Below are 26,750 nucleotides of genomic sequence, written 5' to 3'. Positions count from 1 at the left end.
CTTTGCAAATGGCATTGGACTGTTAAGCCTTTCTGGGGTGGTTTTTGGTGTTGTTTGGTTGCTTTTTAGTGGTGTGTCATCACTTCCTAAAAAAATTTATATTTCAAGACTAATGTCACTGTGATTTATCTGTTGTGATGGGATCACTCTTTTCCAGCTGCAGTAGAGGTGTCTAAATTAAAGAAAATCGTCAGAACATGCTTAGTAGATTTGCTATTATAAAGCAAGGCATATTGCATACTTTGGTTTTGACTTAGGGAAAGTCACAGGTGCTTTAATTCATTATACATAAAACTTGATGTATTTGTCATGTACCTTTTTTCGGTATTGCTTACTTGAACTGTAATCTCTTAGGTCAGGAATTCTTTCTGAACTTGTCTCTGTAGAGCTCTTAGTACTGTGGAGCCTCATGTCATTTGACACCTGTTTTGGACTAACTTGCAGCTGCTTAAGCTCTGCGATTCCCTATTCACATTATTTAGGAACTCATTATCATTAACATTGTGAGGAATCTATATGTATTTGAATTTTGGAAGCAAAATCTGGGAAAGAGGTACATATATGACTGTTAAAGTTTTGCCGTTTTCAAATATACAATTTTTTCAATTCTCATTTTTTTAAAGGTTATACAGAAATCTGATGCAAACAGATTTTGAGAACTAGAAGGTGATAAGTCTTTCAGAATCTGTGTGCTCATGATAAAAAGGAAGGGTTAAGGGAATTTGATGTACTGCATGGGAAACATACCCTTCTCCAGTGATTTGGAACACAAATTCCAAAGCAGAAAATAAGTTTGTTCTCTTTTTTTTCCAACCATAGTGAAGTAATTACTTAGTGGGATGGCTTCTAAAACATTTCCTGTCATCTAGACCTTATAATGACAAATTCTTGGATCAAAGTAGCAAGTGAGTTGGGAAAATGGTCATTAATGACTTGAACAAAAATAGTTTTCACTGTGCATTTGTAACTGGAGTATCAGTATTTTTGGGGGCCTTGAGGGCTGAATACCTGTTGGACTCATTGCAGTCCTTCAGGCTGGAGAAAGATCTAAGAATTTGCCTATGAGCCTCCCTGTTTCGAGGCGAGAATTAAGTTGACACTAAGTTCCTATGGCTACCTCATCCCTTGCCATCATAGATGTGCATATCTTAAACAGCGTGACACCTTATTGCTGAGTATGGAAAGGGTTCTGTGTCCCATAAAAGAGAAATATATTGGGGAATATATTTGTCATCTTGCCCGTGTCCTAGGAGGAGTTGTTGAAAGTAAAGTGTCATCTCCCGGGGTGCACTGTAGGTCACCTCTCATGATATACTGTCATACCAAAGGGCAAATTTAAGATCTAAGGATCTGGAATGTAATGATATAATTTTATTTTTTTTCCTGAAAACCATAAACTGGAATGGGAATACTGGTTTATTACTCCATTTAGTCAGCACCAGAGTACAGAGTGCTAAGTTTAATGGGATGTATAGGCACATGTGAATATATGTGTGTAATTTTGATGCATCTGTGTGAAGCAGATATACAGACAAGTAGCAATAAGCAGAATTTACTTCATGTAAGCATACGTAACAAGACACACAGCATGAGCTGATGGTTTTTAATAATTCTTTCATATGCATTTCAAGTATACGTTTACTGTGAGAATTATGTTTTATCCATAAACTGGGGCAGATTGAATGGTTGCTTTTCTAAATCTTCTTAGAGCAAAACTTCTAGTGAGGGCTTGGTGCCCTGTGGTACAGGAAGAGCTGTAATTCATGTGTGACTGGATATACGTATGTCTTGATGGGGGTTGCGGTTTGGGAGAATACAGTTGCTTGCCTCCTTTCAATCTGTGCCTGCATGTACCACAACTCACTGTAATTAACCTCATGTAGAAAGAAGACTTGGAGGAGAACAACTGAACTCCACTAATTCAGTACTTTTCTCTTCTGAGAAACTTCTGAGAAGCCTTGGGAGTTCATCATGTCCCATAAATTTATCTAGTGAGAAAGGGATTTAACTGTTACTCCCTGAATGTGTGCTTGACAACATCTTCTGCCTATACCCGTGTGTCTGTACACTATGGTCAAGTTATTTGACTTTGCTTCTGACTTCTGTTTTCCTCCTTCAAGCTGAGATGATTCTTAAAGTTTGTATTAAATGCGTTAAATTAAAATACCACTTGAGTGTGGCTGGCAGATTCCCCAGCATGCTTGACAACGCTTCAGTATTCTCCTGACAAAGTTACCTTGCCTTTGATTCTTGCCTTGAATTTTAAAAGCAAAGTATGGGTGATTTGACAGACCCTGTGCTTAGCAAAATTTGAATTACTGGTGCGAATCCTTTATTACAAGAGGTATGGTAGTTGTGGTTTTAATTGAACAAAGATCCTTTCTTTCACATACTGGTCGTTGTTTTAAGTCAATGTCTCTGGAAAACACTTGTAGATCATTAGTGTGATATTCCACATATGTTTCATCACTATAATTTCATTGAGATATTAATGATATTCACTATAGCTGAGATCTTAACATTCTTCTGCTCAAAATACATATGTGAAAATATTTGGTAAACAAAGCTGAGGATTAAGAATCATGATTAGTAGTACAATACTAATAAGGTCAAACCTTAGCTACTAATTTTTGTCTTTTTATTAACTTTTATGTTATTACCAGAGGTAGTAGCTATAGCCCATTTTTCCTAGACTGCCATTTTGTGAAAAACTTCTGCACCACTTCTGTATGTGACCAGTATATGGTGCACTGAAGATATAACCTTGAGAACAGCTATAGCATGTCTGTAGAGTTGTTCATGCATGAAAAGCAAAGGACCAAACCTAAAGGATCCAAGTATGGCCGTGCAGAGAAGCCTCTTACGAGTTTGACAGCAGGATGCTATTATTGCTGTTTGACACTAATCTCTACGGAAGTCCAAAGTCCTAAATTGTGAACTTCTGGAAGAATGATTTGCCCTGTGCTCAAGCTGAAAATGCAGCACATCTACATACACTGTCCATTTTTCTTCAATCATATCCTGATAGTACAATTCCCCAAGTTTCTGAACATCAACCAAAATATAAGCACATTAAACTGCAATCTACTTGGGAGACTTACATGTATCAAAGCAATCTGGGCACAGAGAAGGAAGACAGAGTGGAAGTCTAAACGCCATGTTTTGTTTAGTTGATGATGGATTCTAGGTGACTTTTGCTATTAAAACTTGTTAGCCAGATATAAGTAACCTATTGCAAATGCTCAAAACGCCACTTCTATTTTATATAGATATTTAGTAGTAGTATATTACTATTTTGTTATTTTATTAAACTGTGTTTATCTCAATCCAAGTTTCAACCTTCCCTTTTGATTCTCTTCCTGATTTTGGGGTGGGGTGGGGAGGAGGAAGTGAGCAAGTGCGTATTGTGGTTGTGTTGCCAACTCGGGTTAAACCACGACGATGGTTAAACATTAGCATGCTACTGCGTGGTAATGGCTTTAGCAATGAACTAGCAAACATCAAAGGACGCATCGCAGTCATTTAACAAGTGGAGGGAGTGGAAGAAGCATGCCTGTCAGTTCGAAGAATCCTTGCCATTTAGTCTTGCTTTAATGCATAAACATATTAATGTTACGTGCTAAAGGAACATGTGAGACACTTCTGCAGTTAACAGTGAAATTAAAAACAAAAATCCTTCAGACCTCACAGAAAATACAAGTAGTAGTGTTGTCAGCATGAGAGAACATAATATTTACTTGGGAATACTGGTCATCTTGCTAAGTCATCTGAGTCCATATAAAACTCACATAAAGTTTCATAGAGGCTTGGTGTTGCCAATCCCAAGTGCACAAGGAGAATGAGTCACATCTTCCAAGATCACAAGATTTGCTTAAAAATCAGAGTGGCTTATTTTTAATTAGGTTTCATTTTTATTTGCTTTTCTATGTCAAAGCTGATTCATTTTTTCCACTGTTTAGCTGTGATTTTTACTGCTAGCAATGCCCACTCCCCTCTCTGTTTTTGTTTTTGTTTTGTTTTTGTGGTTTTGTTTGTTTGTTTTGTTTTTTAAGGGGGAAAAAAAAAAAAAGGAAGGGACTTTTAGCAAGAATACCAAATATTTCAGGATGTTAACAAAATCATGTAATTGCTGCCAAGTCATATTGGCAGGTAATTATTGAAGTAATCCCGTTTTTAGTAGAAAGAATGAGAAGCAGGAGGTTGTAGAATAAAATAAGACTAAACTAAAGTTTCATATGTGCTGTTTGGAGTACCTGGTAGTCACACCCTAGAGAAGAATATCGTCACTGGAACAGTATGTTTTATTAAGGAGTGGGTACAAAAATTAATCTGTTCACAAAAATTATGCCTGGTATTTCTAAATATGTGCAAGTTTGTTCTAAACTCCAAACTTTGCTTTTCAAAGTCCTCTTTACCCCTCCTCCCATCACTTCTTTTTTGTATAAAACAGGTAAATCTTACTCTTTATATTTAAGCCAAAGCACTGAAGTGGAAGAGCTGTGTACAAGGTTTCTTCCATAATCTTCAGTGTCTCCATGAGCAATTATCTGACATTACTGCAACTGCAAATTGCATCAGATGAAAATCTGTCCCTAGTGCCCCTGGATTTTTTTCTATAAATTATCCTGGGATGCTCTTAGAAAAATTCTTTTGCCAAGTCAGAAATTCTGTGCAGACCCTAATTGTGCTGTACTGACACCGCACATCCCAAAGTGAGGGGATGCAGAGCATGGGCACTTCTTTGATCAGAATGTTGTGATTTGACTCCCAGCTTTCAGACGATGTGCCTTTTGCTTTTATGATAGGAATAGGTATGGGTTTTTTTTAACAGCAGAGGTTAATTTTAAGTGTGCACAAGCAGTCTGTGGTGGATTTTAGTGGACAGTAAGTACTTGCCACGGTAACAGCAGCATTCTAAATGTTTTTATTTCATGTCCAGATGAGTCTTGTAGGTGACTTTCAAGCTAAACAATTCCAGATTTTAAAAATCCCAAACCAGGTCCCTGCTGGTATTTCTTTAAGGGAAGTGTTTTGTATCGGGGGAGGCAAATTCAGCTGTGATGTAATCAAGCACTATGGAAAGACAGGGGATTTGCCTTTGCAAAACTTGAATTTAGTCTACCATTTAGATTTTCCTTGATACACTGTATTACTCTAATGCAGTAGTTCTGTAGGGAGTTTTTCCCTTGGTCAAAGATAAGCAACTAGTTTAAAACTAATTGCAGGACAGATATATTAAAATAGAAATATTAATACTTTAGCGAAGTGACAACTTTTTTTTTTTTTAATGGTTTTATTACCTCAAATCAAGATGGCACCAGCTACTGCCTGTATCTGCACCAGTTCTCCATAGTCTGAAGAGGTGTCGTTCACCAATGAGAGTGAAGTGTCCCAGCAGATTTACGGGGCAAGGCGTATTTCTCAGCAGCTCAAGTTCAAACCCTACTCAGAGCTTGCATCAAGTCAAAAGGAGCTTGTGAGAACGTTCCCTTTGCTAGATCTATTGTGCAGAACTTTCTGTTCTGCTGAGCTAACTGTAGATGAGAAACATGCTTCTGGGTAAGTAATTCCATGTGGAGGTTGAAATCTGTCTTTCAGTTAGCTGCATAATAGAGCGCTGTATGCTTGCTCTGGCTGTATGGAAGGAGAAATACATGCAGCATTTTTGCTGTTTTATTTTAATAGCAATCCATTAGTGAAAGCTGTACACATTCTGAATTAGGAACTATTAGCACTGTGGGTGCCTGTGATCTATTTTTTTAGTTACTTTTTATCTTTAGGTAAACTACGTCAAAGAAATAAAAATGCCAAAATCAGCATTTGAACTTTATATTTTTTTTTTCCATGTTCAGATGGTAATCGTGACATTTTCTGAAGGAAGGCTATAAATGAAAATTCTTGTTAGTAAACCCATTGGTACAATGTATTTCTTAAATATTGAAATAAATTTGTTTCTTTTTGTGAGCATGCTAGTGGTTCACTGTAAAAATTTAATGCTTGATTATTTTATGTCTTCAATTTCCTTCTAGAATTATGCCACTAAATCCTGTTGGCTGATATTATGTTATGTAATAGTAATCATAAATAGTAATAGCATTGGAAATAGGGAATGCCTTCATGTGTATTTTGAAGTAAAACTTCAAACTATTGAACTTATGACGTGTTAATATGTTGCAGATTACACTGTAATGCTTGGCTGCAGTGTTGAAAATATGCATGATGCATTGAGAAAGTTCCTCTTAGGATGCCTTATTGGGTCAAAAACATAAATGCTCTCCTTCTATCCTGTCTATAGTTGGACAATTAGCTCAATTAGCTTGTAGAAAGCTTGCTTTTTTTTTTTTTTTTTTTTTTTTTTTCATACAAGGCAACCTTGTCTGGAGGAATGTCCTTGACAGTTTTTTCAGATGTTGAAATAAGTCCTAACAGAATGCTCATTTGATGTGAATTGAGTTGAATTGGATGTTATAAAACACCTTCTGCTCTGTGTAAGTAGGATCATCCTTGGGCTGTGGCAAATTCAGTTTTGTGGGATGCTGTTGCTTTTAAAACTACTTCTTTTATCTCTCTCTTTCTCAAGAGATGTTTTTGTTAGGCAGAATTTGGGATTGGTGCAGTGTTTAGCTTAGTCTGGTTAAATTGTTTGGATTTCAGCAAATTAGGTTGCATATTTATAGGTGCCTCAGGTCTGCAATTACAGCTATTTCATAAGCATTTATCCCTTGTTCTCTTTCTCTCCATGTATGTGTTTGTAACATTGTGCCTACATTTTGTTTGATGATCATAGTTTTACAGCTTGGCTGCTGAATTCTTCGTGATAGGGAAATGCGCTCTGATTTTTCTAGATCTTTGCTTCTCTGGGTCATTTTTTATATTCAGAGACCATCATGATAATTTGATGTGTTACAAATGTTGTAGAAGTTTATAACAGAGAAGTCTGAGATTTGGTTGTTCCTGTTACTCACTTACATGATTTCAGCATTCTCTATCTAGAAATGTATTAATTCTCTCTGAACCTGGAGCCGTCCACATCTTCCATGCTGCATTCAGCATGTTTAACTAAACATCATTAGTCATCATTTCTCTGGGATATTATTATCATGGTAGTGATAAAATGTCTAGATTCACATTTGTCTTTGACTTTCCAGCATGGCTTATCTGACAGCCCACAGAACGGACCAGGCTGCTGTGTATTGTCCACATTGAGCTACTGAGCAGTGCAGACAACCCAAAAATCTTGGGCTGCTCCTGACTCCTGGTGGACAAGGCAGAGGTGATGGGCAGTCTGTGCTGGCCAGGCATCGTCTGTCTGCTGCTCCTGGCCAGCAGATAGCAAGGCCAAGCTGACAGTGTCCTGGCAAAATGGCTTGCAAGCTGAGTGAGAGTTCCAAAATTGGTGTCAATCCTCTGGGGACAATTGCAAGGTGATGAAAATTGTAGAGAAAATTCTGTCTGTACAGGAAGTGTAAAACAAATACAAAACCAAAAAAAACACCAAAACACAACAAAACAAAACCAAAAAAAAAAAAAAAAAGAACCAAAGAAACCCCAAAGAAAAAACACCACACACACAAAACCAAAGAACAAACCAACCAACCAAAAAAAGCCATACACACACACACACACAACCCCAACAACAACAAAAACCACCCAAAGCAAATGCAACCAACCAACAAAACCCAGTTTTAACGCCTCAAAACTACTTTATGCAGAACATGCAGCTCTGTTGAGCTGAGATACTCTGTTAAGAGAGCAAACCAAATAAAACTTGGAAGCTTATGCACCAACAATGATATGAATTTTGACTAGAGCTGGGCAATACAGGTGCTGTCAGGTGAGGAAGAATGTCTGACCCTTGCTGGTGACAGTGACCGCCACAGACCCTACTTGTGAGGAAGCAGACACAGGGCTCTGAGTTGTAGGGGCAAGAGGCAGCAATGGGAGTCAGAGAGGGTTCTGGAAAGGGGGCGTTTGAACAGGACTTTGCACTTATGGAAGTTGTCTGGATAAAGAAGGGTAATCCAGAAGTACTTCACTGCCACTTTCCCAGTGATATTTCCTAATGGTAGTTTTAAAAGCTTTATCTGTAGGAAAGATGAAACCAACTTTACAGGTAAGCAAGAATTTCAGTAATGGGCAGTGCACGGATAAAATTTGCATCATAGGTTTATGTTTAGGTGAATACCCCAGATGCATGTACAAATTTCTTGATTTTTACAAACAGATATTTGGGTTTGTTCAGTACTTGAAAATATGGCCGTTGGGGAAAAGATGCTTTTATGTGCTGTAATACTAAAATTCTTTAAGCAAAGTTTAAAATCATCATATTATATAGTTGTAGAGAACACTGAGATCCTTTGGAATGACTTATTTAAATATTCTTATAGTTGATGGTGTATTTGAATAAATTCAAGAAAATTTCATCCTAAGATGTTTCTATCCAGTATTGCTTGAAATAAACAGGAAAATACAATCATTTCATCACTTAAAGCTGCTTAAACCTTCAGGGGAAAAAGGGTTACTACTTAAATTTCAGATGAAAGGAGTGTTTTGTGAATTCATCTGTGTCATGTATTCATACCTGAATTAAAATGAGCCATGAGGTACTGCACTTTCTCGGGAACATTACATAAACTTCCTTGTTCTAAACCACGCACAAGTTTGAAATGTGCAAACAGACCTGAAAGAAACTTTGCAGTAGTTTCTCCACAAGCAGGAAGCCTAATATTTACACAACAATCAATAGAGTAATGGACACAGAGACAAGCAGTACTCTCTCCTACAAAACTTGGTTTAACTGGTAAAAGAAGGTAGGATCTATCTGAACAAAAACTTTCTTTTTAGTTATGTGTGTACACTTGGGGACAGGTTTGGCTTGAATTCTGCAGGACCTTGTTGGCCAAGATTCGGAGCTGTGCAATTAAAACAAGGGATTGTTTAGACATATGTTATTTATGGAACAGTTTTCTCCTGCTTTAATTTCTGTGATTTTGATCAGGTCTTTCATTAGTGTTTTCATGAAATTCTGAAGAAGATTAATCAAGAAAAAATCTGATCCTGATACAGCTTGCTTTGGCATAGACAAAGAGTTTCTTTATGTATGATTTACTTACATCTTCCTGTAAATTTTTTCTATGATGTTTATTTCTGCTTGTCTTGTGTGTCTTTAGGGAGAAGTTCTGCCTCACTGTGGGCAGATAGGCAAATGGAAGCAAGACGACAACTGATCTCAGTGCAATGAGATACAAACAAGTAGGGACAGGGGGCAGTATACTTATTATTTCTTGTTACTGTCTGATCTAATAATATCATCTGACAATTAAAGTTGGCAGTTCTCAATTCAAACAAAAAGTTGCTAAATTCAAGAACTTGTAAGAGGAAGCTAAACCTGATTTGGTTCCTCTTGTTTCAACATTTTTCTTGCAAGGACTCTGAGAAAATATTGTTGTTCCCCAAGTTCTGTGGGTAGGAATGGTCACTAATCACATGTGCTACCTGCAAAGAATGGTTGAAAGACTTGCCTTTTCTCATATCCTTGGAGAAGACCTGTCCATTGGAAAGAGAGGAGGTAGCTGGAGTATTGAGACACTGTCCTGAATTTCAGTTTTTAGAGTGGACATTTTGCTTTCTTACCCTGGTGGTCTTTTTCACTGCTCCAGTGCTTGTGGGGTTCCAACTGTGTGAATATTGCAGGTATGGAATGAGCTTTACGATTAGTATGGTCCTTTCTCAGATTGGTGAGAGTTTTTGGTGCGTTGTTGAAACCTCTCTGGGGCAAAGGTGAGGGTAGGAACTGGTGATTTTTAATACTTCAGAAGGTACATCAATAAATCATAGATAAGGTGGACAGGCTTAGGGGATCACAGAAATATGAGAAGTTCCACGAAAATTTTAAGAATTCTTCTACAATGGATAGCATCAGGTAATCCTAATTGGGTGAGGTCTCCTAGTTTTGCTTTGTTCAAGTATATATGCTCCCCAGTCATTTGTGATAGCTGTTCTCGGAAATAACTTGAAATTTGAGACAATAATAAAAACTTAAACCAGGCAAGGAAAACTCTAGCTAATAAACTGACGTATTATAAGCTACTGAAAAACATGGTCTTACAATAAAAAGTGTCATGCAAACCTCCTAGTTATTCTAAATTTGTTACCTATGGTAGTAATACAAGCCGAACAGTGAAGTTCAGCTTATACTATGAAACCAAATTTAATTTTGTAGTCTTCATGATTGAAATGTGTTTTATTAGGCAATTTCATTAACAGTTATTACCAAAGAGAAATGTGTCTCAGACTTGCACATTTCGAAGGTCAATGCTTCCCCAAAGAACTTTTACATACCCTTTGGGCATAGATCCAAAGCAATGTCCAATGTTCCTGGATAAACCTTTATTTGAAGAGGTTGTGATTGATATAACAGTTATAAATGCAATTATGCACAAGTGATGAGGCATCTCTCCACCATCTACAAGATACTACTTATACGTTATTTTCAAAACCCACCCTATGGCCAACTCAGACCTTTATGTCTATGCAGAGTTCCATTTGGTATTCATTTCTTAGTTAGCATCCTATTTGTATGGGTGTGCTTGTGTGGTACGAGAATAAAAGGAGACTTCAGTAGGTAGCTAAATTATATTCTGAAGTATTTTTTCCTCTCTTCTTAGCAGATATTTAGACAGTAACGAAAATGTGTGTCCATGTTGATGCTGTGCTTTGTATGAAACTGAAGTTGATTACTACAGAATCAGATTGTTCTTTCTAGATTTTATGGGGAAGCTGAAGAAAGATAGAGCTTTTGGAATGGAGGAAGGAAAATTTCTTTTTGAACTGTTCCCCTGTCATTCTACAACTGTATATGCATTTAGCTTAATCCAAAAGCCTATTTTCTCTCAAGTAGTCCCAAATATCCAAAACTACAGCTAACTTGCTAAAGTGCTTCTTGGTAAACAGAGGTGCCTGGGAAAAGAGGCCATTTCAGAGACGTACATTTTAAAACTTCAGATTATGGATATGAGTCAGTGGCTGAGGCTGAGAAGGAAAACTGTATGAGTGAGGTATTTGCAATTTTTTATTTTTAATGTGATGTCTGAAACTGAAGGGAAGAAGGGACATCAGAACAGGTAGGGAAAGCATTGTAATAGAGAATTATGGCAGCAGCAGTGTTTCTGAAAAACAAGCAAACAAAACCAAACACAAAAGCAACACCACACAGAGGATATAGTCAAGATCAGAGTAGGAATATAACAGTGAGAAGACAGACTTTACTACAGACTTCCTTAGAACTATTGGAAACTAAGGGCTCTATAGACAGGAAAAGAGTAATTCAAAATGTCTAACGCTTTTGAAAAGACTGAGGAATAAGGATAGATTCAATCCTGTGCTTTAATTCAAAAGTAATTTATGTGCTTAGGTGATTTCAATGGCACTGAAAGGGTAGCTATTCAGCCAGTAAAAGATAGAGAATACTTAAAGGTAAAGGAGTAGGGTGTCCATCTCTCTTTCACAGTGTTCTTATAGTTTATGATATGTGCTGAATTATAAAGCTGGGTGACCAGGTTTTACAAGATTCCCTGTGAATGTTGTTTTTTATCCTTAAATTGTTATTATAGCATGTAATTTTGGTTTTGTTGGAAGTTTTGTCGCTCTGCAGTGGAATGGGCAGTTGACCTCTAAAGTAGTATATTGTACTTCTGACATGCTTTAAAACAAAAGGCTTATTGACATCTCCACAGCCAACTGATAAGTTGCCTAATGTACTGCAGGTCAATCTGTTATGGGGCTTAAGCTTCAGGTCAAAGTGTCTTGTCGCTGGCTTGCTCAGTCTTTGTTTTTGACCCATGTGAATCCTCTGAGGCTAGTGGAATTAATCTAGGGGACAAGAGCATATGTAAGAATAGAAGAAAGCTCAGCAATCCACAAAATCTGCTCTTTGTCCAGTTCAAATGAAAGTTAAGTAAAACCTTGGAAGATGGGGCATTTTTGTTTTGGTTCTGCATCTGGACTGCAAAGGGATCCATGGGGAGTGATGTGTGGTAGAACTACAGCTATAGAACAAAATCCATCAGCTTTTCACTGAGCGTACTCAATAGTAAAGGATACGCTTTAAGATCAGCAATGTTAGAGACTACATGATTACTCTGTGGTTTTGTGCTCTTTAAATTTTAAAAGTATTATAATTATCACATTTAAAATACAACTTATAAGTTTTAATATTAAAAATACAACTGAAATACAAGCAAAACTGATATTGAAACACATTAAAATAGGCTGCACCAACTAACTTCATTGTTTTCTGATCTTTCTTTAGAAGTCCTAGGATATTTGGTTTTCCTACCTTTCCCGTGGGACTTTCTCCTTTGACTTTATTGGATAAGTTGTTTTGGATATTGGTTTTTCCAGTATTAAACCTTAGCAGACCATTAATTTCTTCCATCCCATCATTACTAATTATGTCCCAGTATATCAAACTAAGGCACATTATTTGCTTACAGTATGTATTCCTCAAACATTTGTAGTGAGAGGTACAGATACTAATTTCCTTTTAATTTGGCCCTAGTAATAGCAGTAGGAATGGCTTTCTGTGGTTGCATTTAAGGGCTTTAACTTCAATAAAATATTTATTTCAAAATTGTCTGTATCTAGTCAACTCACAGATACCTTTTGAATAATACTTTCCCTTCAGTGAGGTTACTCTGTGGTGCCTGTCCTGGTCACTGTGTTCATAAAGGTGACATTCAGTGCCATTTGTTTTTTTCTACTCCTTTGTGTGCAGTAATCTTGGAGTTACTTCTAGAGGCACACTCTGCACATGTGTGGTGCTTTGAAACATTTGTTAGGTTACATGAAAGGTTTTCAAGCCAAATGCTTACTTCTAGCAGCTGTAAATGGTGTCAGTTTACTGTTTTAGTTGTCTGCTCTTGGGACATTAGGAACAGTGTCATTTTACTATTTGTATCAGAGAATGAAGGGCATGGGATCCTATTACAGCTTAATACTACTAAAACAAACAAGCAAACAGAAACAGCTAAATTACCCTGTTTCTTCCTCTTCAGGAATCCAATTCAATTAAAAGTAAAGACTTACTATATTGTGGTGGTACTTAAGAAGCTAGAAATAGTCTTAATGTTTCGAAGATACATTATCAGGATGTGAGTAACTCTTTGAGTTAAAAGAAATTAGCAGCTTTTGTGAGCTGAGAGGGTGAGCAAATTACAGAAAAACTAACCACAAAACAATAAAATTTTCTAATACTTGGTCTAAAAGGAAGGATTCATCCAGATACATTTAACATGCTGAGTCTGTAAACCTAGGGATTTATTTTGCTTATAGTTGGAGGACCAGTTGTAAGATTGGGAAATCCTTCTGTTACAGCTGTTTGAGAAGTATTATACTTTGAGATGTAGTAATGCAAGTCCAACAAAAATGAGGATATCAGCACTGTCTTTGCTTTTTAAAATTAAACAAAGAAAAGACTTCTACTTGAAAGAGAGGAATTGCTTTTTGCAAATCCAAACATCAGGGATTGAAATCCTAGACTCTTAGAGCAAGGAAAGTGTAAGAAATATTAAAAAGCATAAGAAAGTTTCTATGGTGTTACTATTTTATATCCAGCTGTGAGTCATTCAGTACTTGAAAATTATATAATGCTGTCAATTATGAATACAAATCCAGGGGGAATTTTAAGACCTTTCATCAAAATTTCAAAACTCTGATACCCTAAGGATTAATTCCCTAAGAAAACAGGAACATAAATAATGAAGTACCTGATACTGACCTCTGAGAAAATACACAAACACCTATTAAGTTGCATCTGGAACAATTGTTCACGCCACAAGAAACGGAAGATGAAAGATGGAGTAAAGGGCAGCAAAGTTTCTTAATTCGAGCTGTTGCAAAGACGTTGCATGGTGGCTGTAACTGCTTGGTCATGTTCTGCCCGCAACCCCTTGCTCTGAGCAGCAATGCGGTTTCTCTGCCCAGCTTCTCCAGGGAAAGGCTTCCCACATCTGTGCCTTCACACCAAGAAATCTCTTATCTCACTGGTTAAGGTGAAGCAAGGAAGTACTAAGCCAATATAGTGAGAAAACAATTAAGTCTGTTCCTTTCGTGTTTATTCCTAGAAGTTGCTAGGTGATCTGGGGTGTATTGGCCTGTTGCTGCATCATTCTTCATTTTCACAATTCAATTGGGTCACTTCTAAAAACGTGTATGTTTGACTTCTGTTTACTCTTCGTCTTAAATGCATTTCTTGCTTTGCACTTGGTAGTCTGAGTACCATACTTCTTCACCCCACAAATATTGTCCTTCTTTATTTAAGATGCTTAAAATAGAAGTATAGGAGCTGAAATCCTAGGCAAACCTCCACCACTCCAAGTCAACTGTTGATGATCATCTCAGGGCATTGTTTTTTTTTTTTTAATGTATTTGTCATGTGAAAGACAGACTTATACTTTGTCCAGGGAAGTTACATATCTGTGTTTTTCTCGGGTGTTTTTAAATTAATTAAACTAGGCTTCACAGAGATGCTAACACAATGTCTCTCACAAGGAATATGTGTGAATAGCTATTGAGTTTTAAATGTACACCCTTTCATATTCCTAATAATTTCTGAATATAAGTTAACGTTCAAATACAACTTGACCTTGAAGTTATCAGTTTCTTGCTTTATTTCTTTTTGATTTCCATCTGGAATTTTTTGTCATTGAACAATCTTTTCCAAAAATACTCCCTTTATATAAATGAGCTCCACATATAGCCTTTTAAATTGAAACCTTTTATTTCCTGCCCTGTCACACATTTCTTTAAACTGCATTTCAGGGAGGATTTTTCTTTTCAAAAGCGGGAGCAATTCCAAACACATTTGATAGAAATGCCAGTGGGACTGATCGGAAGCTGCGACTCAGCTGTTTTCCTTTTCCCTTTGAGTTTTACCTAGTTTCGTGGTGTGTGGACTTCTTTCCTTTCCATTCAGGCTTGACTGTGTGCAAGGATCTGAAACGTCAGCATTTTGTTGGCAGAGTGATCTTTTCCCTTCATCCCTTTCTTTTAGAGAGATGGGGAATTTGGCCTGGCAATGTGTCAGAAGTGATGTGCCAGACTGCATTTTTCTGTCCGTAGCCAGAGACCAGCGTGTTGGCTTAGACTGGCCAGAAATCAGCAGCTGCTGCAGTGTTTGTGGGGTGCTGCTCAAGTCTTGTCCCTCCTCTGGCCAGTCTCCCAAAGGAGTGGCTGCACACTGTTGTCGTGCAGCCCTGTCTGAACTCTTAATGCCTCTGAGTAAGATGTCACAAGAGGAGAGCACTTGCTAGTTTTGGAACAAATTCCTGTCTTCCTGGGCATCTGCCCAGGTGACTTGCTTAAACTGCACCATCTCTCTATGTTTGGACAAGTCTAGAGGAGGACCTGCTGAGGCAAAACTGAGGTTGGAATAATGAAACTTTTGAGAATGGGCAAGGAGCTTATTTAAAATACTGTCTTTCCCTCTTTTCGATGAAGTTGCTCTTATGTTTTCACTTCTCCGCTTTGTTGTTGTGATCATTTGCATCATGACCCTTAGACCTTAGGATTGCACATGAGTGCTGAGATGCTGAAATCAAGGAACTGTAATAAAACTTATTTAGTCACTGTCTGTCCTCTCTCAAGTAATAGAAAAGTATTTGCTTAAAAGAACAAAAAAAGTGTTCTTCTGGAACTTTATTTCCACTTTAAGCACCTTTGCTACAGATCAAAGAATTTCTGAAATGAGGATCAATCTGTTTAATTTCAGCTTATCAACAGAATGCTCTCACTCAGCTAGAAACTTTCAAGCGAAAGGAACAGACCTCTGCTGCTACAGCCTGCCTGTTCTTTCCTATAGTAACATTTAATATTTTTGCTTCTGTGAGCTCCAAAGTCAATTCAAGGCTTCTTAGCAAAAACAGATTTTGTCCAACGCAAGTAAAAGATCATATTCCTCAGTGTGAAGTGCTCTTTCTGAAGTGTCAACAAAATGTATTTTGGCACAGCGGCTGGATTGTTGAAAGCTGTGTGTTCGCAAGAGGTTTCTGCAGAGGTTAAAGAAGCTGCACGTGGAATAGTAGGGCTGTGGGGAGCAAAGGCAGGGAGGGCAGAGACAATTCAGGGACTGAGAAGTGTCATGCAGGAGTCTTTCAGCAGGGAGGTCTGGTGAGGAGGAGAAGGACTCATCTTTATCCCAGTCTTCCTCCTCCTCTTACGCATTATTCCCCTACCACTTGCTGTCTTGCTATAGAATATTTCTTTCTGACTGTATTGTCTTGCACATGACGGGAACAGGCAAGTCAGGGTCTGCTGGTGGGGCAGGAAACTGAGGGGCTAAAGCTGCTCCTACTGCTAGTGAAGGATCAGGTAGCAACTCCAGGAATAGTTTTTGTGTTCTTGCTGCCACTGCGGTGTTGGGAGAAGGGGCAGCAGTGTCAAGTGCAGGGGGAGGGGGAGGCTCTTATATAGGAAAATATTCCTTCAGCTGTCCTTGACAGCTGCTTGCTTTGCCTGCTGGTTGGCTTTGTGGGACAAGGGTCTGCTTTATTACACTTTGTATCTGATCCACTGTAGCAAACCAGGGATAATCTGCTGTTTATAATGATCTTTAGAAATTCTGTGACTCAACAACAGCAGGATTTAAGGTAGAAGAGTCTTTAGGTGATACTCATTTTGGTCCCGTGCATTCTGTCCACTCAGAAGCAGGAGCTGTGGTGAGATGGAAGGAATTAAACATGTAGGACTGGAATCTGAAAGGCATCAAGTATCCTGGGACTGAGTGTCCTCGATTCCCATCAGTTGCAATCTGTACAGTAATGTGAGTTAATGGATTATGAGCAGAGAGCGGTGGGATTCAGCTGTTAGTCGGAACTTCTACACACACTTTGTGTAGGAAGGGTTGTGCTTGAGAAAAAGCAGATCTGTACAGCTAGAGGAGGAAATTCAAGGAGAGCATCCTTGATTATTTTTTTTTTCTTAGTTTGTGTTGTGTTTCTGTGGATGGAGCAGACTTTACCTGAATTGCTGAGGAAGATGAAGCATGGAACATCCTTATTCCTTCCCATTTTGAGGTTATTTGCAGCCTAGAGGTACTTGGAGAGAAAATAAGGTAAGCATCTTTGTGCAGTGACTGTTATATCCTTCAAGATATGGGGCTGGAAGCAACATCTGCCATGCTGATCTCTTATTCCACAGCAGGGAGGTAGTCTTCTCTGCCTCTGTTCATTACCAGTAGAACTAGGGTGGGCAAGAAGAAACACAAGTCTCTTATTTGCCTTTTGTCATTTTTTTGAGAGAGGCTTTGATTCAAAGTTAGTATTTATAATAACTTCCATTAAACTCTGAGACTCCATACTGGCAAGTAGCATCCTATTACTAAAGAATAAGCATTTCTCAAGCATTAAAATTGCTATTCAGCTGTTCTTTTGTCTCCATGGCAACTTTAAGCGTAACAACAAAGCAGTAGGTGATGTTGTCAGCCAAAAAATCTGTAATGCTCAAGTGATTGTTGATAGCAACAAAATGGATGCCAGTGCAGGGTCACTTACAGCCAGTAATAGATATTGCATCTATGGCTAAAGTATTGCACATGACATTTTAAAGCAGAAAATATACCAGAATAAAGTAAGATTGATGCAACTGGCAGTTTTTATAAATTATACATGAGGTACTGTTTTAAAATTCAATAGGAAGCTGTAGTTTACCTTCTCTGATGGAATGAGTTGCATGAAAAGCAAAGAGCTCCTTGTATATGCAATATATGACACCTCAAGAGAGGAGCTCAAGCTTTCTTCTCAGTTTGTTGATGGAACAAAGAGCAAAACCCACTTGAGAAAAGTGGAGTCAGTTCCCAAAGGTGATAAAAATTAAAGGTTTAAGTTCTCATCTAGCTTCACCGTTGATCTGGAAAAGGAAGCATATTAAAAAATAAAAGGCAGTGCTTTTCTTACAAATAAATAAAATAAAAGGGATTTGGAAGAAATTATCATCAGTTTTTGATCATAAACCTGTGGTGCCAGGGGCTTGGATTTTTTTGCTGACATGTGAAACTGAAAATTGTTCATGAGGAAAAACCCTTGAGAAAATCAAACTGAACACTGCAGAGACTAGTGCTGGAAACCACCTATGAGAGGAGAACAAATCAAAAATGAGAACAAAACAAAACCCCCCAAACCCACGCTTGATATTAAAGCTGGGAGAATAGGAATTAAAGTATTTTTTAGGTAGTTGAGACATAATAAATTAGGAAATCTATTCTAAAACAAAAGTAATGACAGATGAGTTACTGAAAATAAAACTACGTTAAGTAATTTGTGTCCAATATTTGACAAATCTCTTCGGAATCTTGATGGTGGAGGTACTGCAGGAATTCTGCCACTTAGTATGTATGTATGCTGTCAATGCAGCATGTACCAAGACACCTCTTGGAGTCTTAAATTAGCTGAATTTGAGCACTACTTTCTCCAGTTAATGTACCACTCTAGTGCTCTGTATTTTGTAAAGGTGTCACCTCATTTCTTGAATCCAGGGTTCCTGATTGTTTGAACCGTCTGTTATTAAAGAAGGCTTTTTTCCTCTTTAAGGAAGATGGAGGATAGAGATTGTAATCAGCTATTATTCAGAGTCTGCCTTGACAGCATCACACAAACCCTCTTTTAATGCAGACAAACAGAATAGCTTCATTCAGTGACAACAGCACAAGAAACCATCTGATGTTTGTTTTAGACTTCAGAGAACTGGACAAATACTCATATGGTCCTTGGTTACTCATGACTCAAGTTACACCTGTTTTTATCCCTCCTAAATGAAGACAACATTAGTATATTTCCTTTAATTTGTTTTATTCAAATATTTTAGCCTCTTTGCACTATGAAACACATCCAACTGTTTCTTTGCCTCATAGGGGGAAAAATGTTTCCTGCTTCTTTTTTTGGGGGGTGCAATGCTCATAAACCAAGATTTTCAGGGCTGTTAGTATCTCCTGTTCCTGGAGATCCTAGCATCCAGATATTTATTTAGATCTAAGATACTTACAAAGATCTAAGACTGGCTGGGTAGATGACTGAAAACTGAAAGTTGTATATGATTATTTTTTGCTGTAATTTATTGCCAATTACTCTTTTTTTTTTGCAAGCCAAATATGTATTTGTCCCTTTGTAACTAACTTTTCAAGTGCAAGCAAAACTTTCAGCAGTGGAATTCCAGACATTCAGGGAAAGATGAACCATTGGCCTGCATTGTTCTTACTGGTAGTAGACAGAACAGATCTCTCAACATCTAGTTGCTGTTGCAGCATGAATTTGGAAATGCCTAAGCAGTTTTTGTAACTCCAGCAATTATTTTGCATAATTATCAACTGTAATCTATCTAATTATTTTCCTCTAAATTTTCTCTCAAATAATTAAAGTTCCAGGCTATGAGCAAGATCTTGACACTTATCATTATTTGCTATTTACTCTGTGACTGTCATGTAAACTTGCAGACCATTTATTCAAATGTGAGACCTGTCAGGGATTTTTGTAGTTTATAGTGAATATGTCTTTGCAATTCACTAAGATCTGTTTCAAATATCTGATTATTTATTTTTTTTTAATCTACATATGAGTGCAGAAAATGCACAAAATTCCATGGAGCCAGTAGCAGTCATCTCTTTGACTTGATATTATCTAGCCTTACTTTCATAGATTCACAGAATAGTTGGAGTTGGAAGGGACCTCTGGAGATCATCTAGTTCAACCCACCTGCTAAAGCAGATTCACCTATAGTAGACTGCACAAGGATGTATCCAGGCAGGTTTGAATGTCTCCAGAGAAGGAGACTCCACAGCCTCTCTGGGCAGCCTGTTCCAGTGCTCTGGCACCCTTGAAGTAAAGAAGTTTCTCCTCATATTCTGATGGAACCTCCTGTGCTTCAGTCTGTGCCTGTTGACCCTCATCCTGTCATTGGGTATCACTGAAAAGAGTCTGGCCCCATCCTCTTACCACCTGCCCATAAGATATTTATAAGGATAAATAAGGTCCCCTCTCAGCCTTCTCTTCTCCAGGCTGAACATAGCCAGCTTTCTCAGCCTTTCCTCCAACCAGACTCTGCACTGCTGAACACAACCCTCTGAACTCTGCCATCCAGCCAGTTGTCAATCTATGTCACTGTCCATTCATCTAACCCATACTTCTTGAGCTTGCCAACTGAGGATGTTATGGGAGACAGTGTCAAAAGCCTTGCTGAAGTCAAGGTAGACAACATCTACTGCTCTTCCCTCATCTACTCAGCTAGTCATACCGTCATAGAAGGCTATCAGGTTGGTCAAGCATGATTTCCACTTGGTGAATCCATGTTGACTCCTGATAACTATCCTCTTCTCCACATGCTTAGAGATGGCATTCAGTGAGTAGTTCCATCACCTTCCCAGGGATGGAGGTGAGGCTGACTGGCGTATAGTTTCCTGGATCACCCTTCTTGGATTTGTGGGTGTCCAGTTTGCCTAATGATCTCTTACTCGACCCTCCTCAACCAAGGGAAAATCTTCCTTTCTCTGAGCTTCCACTCTTACCTCCAGGGTCTGGGATTCCTGAGGGCCAGCCTTAGCAGTAAAGACAGAAGCAAAGAAGGCATTCAGTGACTCTGCCTTCTCTGTATCTTCTGTCACTAGGGCACCCACATAATCCAGCAATGGGCTTACATTTTCCCTAACCTTCCTTTTTCTACTCATGTACTTGAAGAAGTCCTTCTTGTTGTCTCTGACATCCCTTGCCAGATTTAATTCCAAGTGGATCTTAGCCTTCCTCACCACATCCCTGCATACTCTAACATTCTTATATTCCTCCTAAGTGGCTTGTCCCTTTTTCCCCATTCTGTAAACTTCTGCCATTTGAGTTTTGTCAGAAGCTTCTTGATTAATTTCCATGACTCAGTGATCAGCTTTCAATCAAAATGCTTGGATGTACCTAGTGATAATGGTTGAAAGTTGCCATCACTAGCAAAAGGAAGCATAAATTATTTGATATCTTGCTTTGTTGCAACTTGCACAGGTCCTAATGTCCCTAAATGAAAGTTGTCTCTGCTTTTCGCTGATTCAGCTCACAGTGCTTTGCATGCAAGTAAGTTGTTATGGTAGGTGTAAGGGATGTGGCAACTAGCAGCTGTGCTCAGGGTGTTTTATCATGACCTTGCATTATGTAAAATTAACATTTAAAATCAGATGCAACTTGTATTTAGGAATAAAATTGTAAAACTTTTGTTTACTGCAAAGATAAGTAGCCCTGCTGTTGACTATGACACATTTGTCCTTAATATGAAAATAAAGGTATCCATGAACAAAAGTTCCCAGTTTCATTACAGCTATGGAACTTTCCATTTCATGTGCGGTGGTAGCACAACTCTGTACAAGTTTCTCTGACAAAAATAGTATTTAGAAAAAGTGGAAAATTCCATTTGCAGGGAGGGAATCTTAGCAATCTTCTTTTCCCAGAATGTGCAGCTGGTACTGCATTGAGAACTACTAAAATGTTCAATTGTCAACAACCAGATTTGATAGAAGAGAAGTTTTTCTGCTTTACTTTTCTGCATTAACAAGTTCATAATTCCTATCAGACTGATTCTGTTAATGTTCAAGTGCATTTGCATTTCAAATGCAAAAAAAAAAAAAGCAAGTACCATAGGAAAAATTAAAATGCAAATTTCAAACAGAAATAGGTGCTCTTGTTTCTTATTAAGCTACAGATTTTTAGTTCTCTATACAAAGAAATATAGAGAGATTTATTTCCACATTATGATGTTGAGACTTTGACAGCCTGGTTTGTGCAGGAAGGACCCACTTTTGTGCTGTAGAAGAGACACAATAAAATACACCACAGTGGGGACATCATTGATGTTAGCTTGTAGTGTATGTTTGTGCTTTTGTTTGCTTCTGTTAAATTTTGTTTTATTGATCTTGACCAAAACTTGTGATAAAACTATTTATGAAAGACATAACCGTCTTGATGAAGCAAGGTCATGTTTGTACTACATAAAAGAAAGCCCGACACTGGCTATAAATACCTTATTGCAATTTGTCTTTCACAACTGCAATCATAGTACCCATTGCTGGTCATCTAATGCTCTTCTTGACAATGTGGAATTGCTTCTCTTGTAAATATAACACCGTTTTATTTGGTCTGGATACAAATGCATGTGTGGTTGAGATTCCCACATTCTCCTGGGAGATTATTTCCACAGTCTAGTTCAACTCAAAAAGGCTGCCACCATGAACATTAAATATCACTCAGAATAATCTTGCTGTCAAGAAGCTTTCACTGATGTTCAGACCTGTTTTTCTCAGTTATATCCTTTTATTCCAGCTCTCTGTATTCTCCAAACCTTTCAGAATTCTTTACTTCAGAAGTCTTTCAAATACCCTGTCCCTCCTCTTGCCTCTGTGTCTGTCATGTATTGTACCTAGGGGGTCCATATTTAACTTTTTGTATTTTCTGGACTTCCCAGAGCTTGCTTCTTATATTGCTTTGCCTCAGTCTCTTTTCAATTCGTAAATCCTTTTCAAGTTAAAAGGTACCTGCTGCTCAACACAATAAGCATTATCAGACAGGGACTGAGAAGTCCTTGCTTGATCTAAGGGATACACTGATACTCTGAGCATTGTCCCTCATGCTGTGACCAGGTTAATAGGCTTCATGCATGATGGTTTTATGCAGAAGAGGGAACTGGGCTTTTTCTTCCTTCACCTTAATTGCTATTCTGGCAGGTCAATCCCTTGCTCTTCCAACTCAAGTATTCTTTGGAAAAACATAAAACGTTTTTGCTATTTGTACCTTTTTCCATATTTCTCACTGCATGACCGAGGTAATCTTTAAAAAAAGCTTTTCAGACAGATTGCCCAGATACTTTTATTTTCTGTAGTTTTTGCCTAAGTCTGACTTTAAGTCTGCACTGCTGCCTGATGGATTGATTTATCAAACTATAATCTATACCTAGCCCAACATTTATTAGAAGTGAGAGGGAGTTGTTTCTTTGTGGAAATAATAACACAACAGTCGTCTTACCTGATTTTTAAGTTATGCAGCAAAATGCTACTACATCTACTTATCAATAGAAACAATGTAATACACCAAGTGAGCAGTAGTGAAAGTAATTTTGAAGAGAGGATTGACTGGATTTTTTTCTTCAAGATACACATATCGGGATATTTCTTTTATCAAGTGTACTGTAAGTGTTTGGAAATTCTTTTAAAGAGACTCTATTAAGGGCACAAATGTAAATTCTCCAATGGCAGAGGAAAGACAGGAAGTGTGGCAAGGATAATTTGACTAAACTACTAGAGCTTTATGTAGTCAAGTAAAAGAGAACTATAGGTAGGAAATGAAAAGCAGTCTAAATTACTAAGGATGATGAAGAAAGAGTAATGCAAATGTATAGGACAAACTTAGAAATTAGGTTGAAATAAGCATCACACTTGAAGAAAACTTACTGTACGTGCACTTACAATACTTACAGAATACCAAAAAAAAAGGTGGATTGTTATTCTTTGATTGTCAGAGGAAGCCAAGAAGTTTGGGTTGCATGGTGCCATTTTTTCATTTTTTTTTTTTTTTAGAAAGATCAATTTTGTTAACCTGACAGTTATCAATATAAATAACAAAAACCTGTAAGAACAGTTTAATGTGTCTCAATGAACTGAAATTTTTAAAAAGCTGGTTCTGACAAATGTGACACAAGGATACTTACATGAATGAAAATATCAGGGCTGTTGCCACTTGTGAAGAGAAGTTGAAGTCCCAGAGCACTAGAAGAGAGCCGATGGGGGTCACAATATTTTTAAAAGAGAAAAAAGAACAAACCGAGTTTGAGAACTAATAGATTATCTTCCCTTTGAAAAAAGGGACAAATTAATTATGACAAAATATACGAAGGAAAACAGGAACCGAGTAATAACTGACGCAGCACATAAGCAGGAATCACTACTCTGTGAATGCAGGAAAGAGTTGCTGTATATCACAAGCTCAATGCCAGTTAACACTGCTAGGTTATCAACTAAGACTGATACCATCCTGAGAGATATAACCTGAAACATAGTGTGGCAGACATGAAATTTGTTTGCTACACTGCAAGAAAGATGAGGGGCAGTTCAGGTGAGTCTGGATGAGATTGAGAAGCATCAGAGCTCACAAAAGTTTTCGTTTTCAGCCTCCTCCATCTCAGTACTGTGATGAGAAATTAGAGGTGACTTTATTTGAAAGGCTTATGCTAGCTGAAGTCCTGTTAAAAGCCAGTTTTAATGTTCTGTTATCAAATTTTCCTCTTTGGTTCAATTACAATTAAATTTAACAGAAACAGTCTGTTATATATTGCTCTTTTTTTGGTCTCTCTTTCTGAATGTAACTGAGTGTAGGGTTGCCCAAGTTCATGCCATGCAGTCTTTGAAAATGTAACAGCATCAGAAGTCTTGATGGTACAGCCCTGGCAGGGCTGGTGCCCTGCGACACCCAGAAGCAGAATAAGGTTTATAGTCAGATACTAGTGTTTAATTAATGTTCATGACTGTGCTGATCTGTGCTAACAGAGTTGTTAATTTGAAATGTGTTGCCTTCATTCTTCCCTCTGTAAGAGAGATTACATAGCATGTATTATAGTTCTATAAATTGTTAAGTTCTTAATTATTCATCAGTCCTGACTTCAAGAATAAAGTGAAGCAATGCACCTCAATTCAGGAGAGCCAGAATTTGTGGATTTTGATCTTCTGAATATCATGATGCTGCACTGTCTGTAACCCTGTGCTCCAAGGTTCCCTTTTACAAAGTTTTAAAAATATTCAAGCAGACACAATTTTTTTCCCCCATTTTTCTTTTTTTTTTTTTTCCCCAGAAGTTATTTAAAATGCAGCTCTCTAGCAGGCAGCTAGCTAGTAACCTCTCTAAGTTTAATTCTAAGAATAATAGCAGGGAAAATGTCACTAAAATACAGTTTATCAGTCTTTCTGGTTATATTTGATCTGCTGATGTCAATAGTAGGCTGCCCTCCCTCTGGAGTCAAGTTGCAAACACTCTCCTCAAGGGTAATTAAAGCTGAGCACAGAATTACAACAGCCTGGATTTGTTCAGGCTTGCTGCTTGCCCACTGTCTCATAGCACCTAACATCACAAAAGCACCATGTTGAAATGAAATTATTATTTATCTCTGAGTCTTATGCTGTATGTATGGTCAAATGCTGCAGAGGAGGTAGACTGTAACCTTAGGGACCAAGGTAAGCATCATGGCACTGATTAATCGTGGGAAGCCTTTATGGAAGTACATGATCTCTGTTTTATTATGCTTTTGCTTTGCTGAAATGATTCATGGTTGTGTGGTCACAACAGCTTCTGAATATTGCAAGGCACTGGTAAACTTGTAGTATCTGTCTTCCATTTGTAAATGACCTAAAAAACTTTGGTCAGCAATGCAGCTCTTGTGCTCTTTTCACAGCCAGGTTAAGGTACTTATATTTGTATTTTTAGGTGAGAGAAGGGCTGAGTCAGGCTCCTGCTTTGTGGAGTAGGGTGAGGTCTCTGTGCTTCTTGTGTTTCCAGGTGCAGCATCACAGGGTGCACTGGGAACATGTAAAGCTCCAGAAACAGAGCTTTGTCTTCTCCTTTGCTTGTATGAGTGTGGGCTCTGAAAAGGATATGCAGGATGCCATCTTGATTAGGAGAAAGCTGAAATCCTCCAGGAAATCCCATGAAGATGTTCTCATTGCTTTAGTTAGGGGCAGCAAATAGAGCACCAAGAAGTTAGAGAAGTTTGGGAAGAAGGAGATTTTCCCTTCTGTAGTATTAACTAGGAAATTATGAAATAGTTGTTTTTTTCTTTAAGCTACTTCTAAGACATCTAGGAATTTCTTCAGTACACCAGTCTTAGAAAAATGATTATATCACTTGAACTTAAACTGCATGTGTGATAAACCTGCCCACTGCCTTTACATGTTTGACCTCTTTTGGATGGGTGCTTGTATGCTGCCTGCTCTGTGCAATGGCAGAGCAGTTAGATTCAGTGTGGAATGTACACTTCCTTGATAATGTTATGAAGGTTTTATAATCTGCCTTTCTTCCCTGTATCATTGTTTATTACTTCTAAACAGAAAGATAGTAGTCCTTCTAAAAGCATGTACCTAAGTATGGAAATGATAGCAACTAAGGGGAAGATTGTGATTGAAATTGTGATCTTTGGATAGAAAGAGGGTGGATTGGATGTTCAAACTTATTTTGAAATTTCTGAAAAACTGAAACTTTTAGTTAGAAGGAAAACCAGATTTCATTCAGTAGGGATCCTGATTTCTATTGCAGATAGTTTCAATAGACCACTTTAAACACCTAAATTACCTGTTGTTGCAATCTTTTATCTGAAGGATATTTAGGGAGCAGTACCAATAGAGCTTATGAACAGAAAACAAGAAGCAACTTAGGTAACTGTCTTTTCTAGAGGTGATTGTGTGTTATGTAGAAGAAGAAAATGAGGCATGAAATTCTCTGAGCTATGATGGCTTTTAAGAGACTTGGAAATTGTCTAATGTGGTTAAGTGAACAGACATATCCCGTGGGGATGCATATGGGTCTAGACCCCGATTACCTTTGTGCACAGCACTGCTGAGCTGGTGTGTTGAACTGTTGAAGTGGAATAAGGAGCAAGAAGCCAACTGCAGACATAAACCCCCCAAATGTAAAATTCAGGCATAATGGTTTTGACTGACTAATAACAAAATGGTCACCCAGCAGCGTTCCTGTTGT

General features: G+C 37.9%; 1 protein-coding gene across 11 annotated transcripts in view; it reads left to right on the top strand.

Annotated features, from left to right (window-relative positions):
- ZNF385B (zinc finger protein 385B) overlaps positions 1-26,750 on the top strand; it is a 158,630-nt gene that overhangs the window by 73,844 nt on the left and 58,036 nt on the right. Inside the window, exons 1-2 of one of the 11 annotated variants that reach the window (XM_071811150.1) lie at positions 16,523-16,819; positions 16,982-17,110. The exons of 5 other annotated variants lie outside the window; for them this stretch is intronic. The gene's annotated coding sequence lies outside the window, so the exon portion shown is untranslated. Of the gene's footprint in view, positions 1-8,093; positions 8,114-8,789; positions 8,811-16,521; positions 17,111-26,750 lie in introns of those variants that run through there. 5 more of the 11 variants (XM_071811151.1, XM_071811153.1, XM_071811152.1 and 2 more) reach the window with 5 other exon arrangements.

The sequence above is a fragment of the Patagioenas fasciata genome, chromosome 7 (assembly GCF_037038585.1).
Source record: "Patagioenas fasciata isolate bPatFas1 chromosome 7, bPatFas1.hap1, whole genome shotgun sequence".
Taxonomy (NCBI): domain Eukaryota; kingdom Metazoa; phylum Chordata; class Aves; order Columbiformes; family Columbidae; genus Patagioenas; species Patagioenas fasciata.
Note: the sequence above shows the minus strand (reverse complement) of the source record. Positions and strands in the feature narration are given on the sequence as shown.